Here is a 2012-nt window from a genome sequence, read left to right as displayed (position 1 = left end):
TTGTAACTCACATGTATGAATATACAAATATGTACACTTTTTTATTGCGGAAGGGAGACCCTATGCAAACATCTGCTATGGGCCCCAGCCTTTCCTTGTTACGCCCCTGTATCTGTTTTTAACAGATCCTCATAAACTGTAGTCAATGAGTGAACCATGGGAATACTCTACTTTTAACGCATCGGGGGTTGGGTCCGTTAAAATGATGGCTGTAGCACTGATCTTTTAAAAAGTATTGCACTTAGTTCGGTCATGTGTGTCTATATTTAATGGTCCTCTTTCATATATAGCCAATAGCTACTTGTGGTTTTCATTAAAAAATATATATATATGTATATATGTATATATATATATATATATATATATATATATATATATATACAATACATGTGCATGTACACCTTTATACTATTTCTACCTATACTGCATGTCTGTACAGTGATATATACTCTATATATACATGAGGTAATACATATAGAAAGAAAAAGAAAGAGATATTTATGAAGTAAACATATATACAGATAGACTGGTGAAATTGTAAATTAATCGGCTTTATTTATTATGGCATGTGGTAAAATGTAGGAATGCTGTAGAAAACTGTGGTAATAATATGACATTTATTCCGTTTTTTCACACAAGGCTGGTTTATTTTACTTAAGATATTTTTAAAAGCAATTTGCATAGTATTCACTCATATACGATATATAATCACAAATACATATATATTGCTTCCATGCGTTTTGGCGGCAACGTATTCATACAAAAAACTGTTGTAAAAAGAAAATGGTGAATTATTTCGGAAAGAAAATAAAATGTGAATTTGTAGGCACGGACGGGGTTCGAACCCGTGATCTTCGGTTTACGAGACCGACGCCTTACCACTTGGCCACCGCGCCTGCGTCTAGATGTGGTGTACAAGCATCTTGTAATGCTACACACGGCCACGTAGTTCCGCTCTCACTGCTATGAAGCGTAGGTTTTGGCGGCAGCAGATTTTTTTCTGTACGACTGTATGTGCTGGATAAAAGCCGCTCCTTTCATAATACAGTCTGTAATGAAGTGCAGTGTAACGTTATGAATCTGCTCAGCAGTAAATTCCGTGTCGGGATCTTTTCGAGATATAATATATTCACTTTCATACCACAAACACGGAGAAAATATAAGACTGCACGTTCACATTAGAATATTCTCCTCACACACGAGGATGACGCTGTCCGTGCATGGCGCCTCTCATACAGTAACAGAATAGTGGTGTCATGAGGTGATGCCCAGTCAGCCCTTCCCAACAATTATAAAATGCTCTTATAACACCAACATAAAATGTCTGCGCCTAAAACAACGTGCAAAGTCCGTAAAAAAAATGGCACTAAGGCTACATTCACACGTGCGTCAGCCGTATACACGTCCCCCATACATTGGTGTGAATGTAGCCTAAGGCCGGCGGAACATGTGGCGCTTTGAACCCGTTTTTGGGCCGTTTTTAAGCAGTCCGTTAAAACCGTATGCAGTTTTTGAAAACTCATCCGTTTTTTACCCGTTTTAATTAAGATAATTGGTAAAACCGGTCAAAAACGCATGCATTTTTAACGGACTGCTTAAAAACGGCCCAAAGACGGGTTCAAAACGCCACGTGTGCTGCAGGCCTAAGGCCCCTTCCACACTAGCGTTTTTCACGCGCGAGTTCTGCGCGTGCTTTTGACGCGCAGAACTTGCATTGCACTCTGTCCCATTGTTTCCAATGGGCCTTTCCTCATTTGCGTTGTTTTTCACGCGCGTGCTTGCGTTTGTTTTGACGCGCGTCAAAATCGCAGCATGCTCTACTTTTGCGCACGTTTTTCCCGCCCCATTCAAGTCTATGGAGACGCATCAAAAACGCATTGCACTCGCAAGCATTGCAAGTGCAATGCGAGTGCAATGCGTTTTAAATGGATGGGTTGCTAGGTGACATGAATAATTCCCCTGCTCTCAATCGCGCATTTAATTAAAAAAACATAGTGAAGAACAGTGAAGAA

The 2012-nt window shown here is 39.8% G+C and overlaps 1 non-coding gene across 1 annotated transcript; it reads right to left on the bottom strand.

Annotated features, from left to right (window-relative positions):
• Positions 1-824: 824 nt before the first annotated feature.
• On the bottom strand, positions 825-896 carry TRNAT-CGU (transfer RNA threonine (anticodon CGU)). Its single transcript has one exon. It is a non-coding gene; the product is annotated as a tRNA-Thr (tRNA).
• Positions 897-2012: the final 1116 nt, after the last annotated feature.

This window comes from Engystomops pustulosus, chromosome 8 (genome assembly GCF_040894005.1).
Source record: "Engystomops pustulosus chromosome 8, aEngPut4.maternal, whole genome shotgun sequence".
NCBI lineage: Eukaryota > Metazoa > Chordata > Amphibia > Anura > Leptodactylidae > Engystomops > Engystomops pustulosus.
This window is presented reverse-complemented; position numbering and strand designations above follow the sequence as displayed.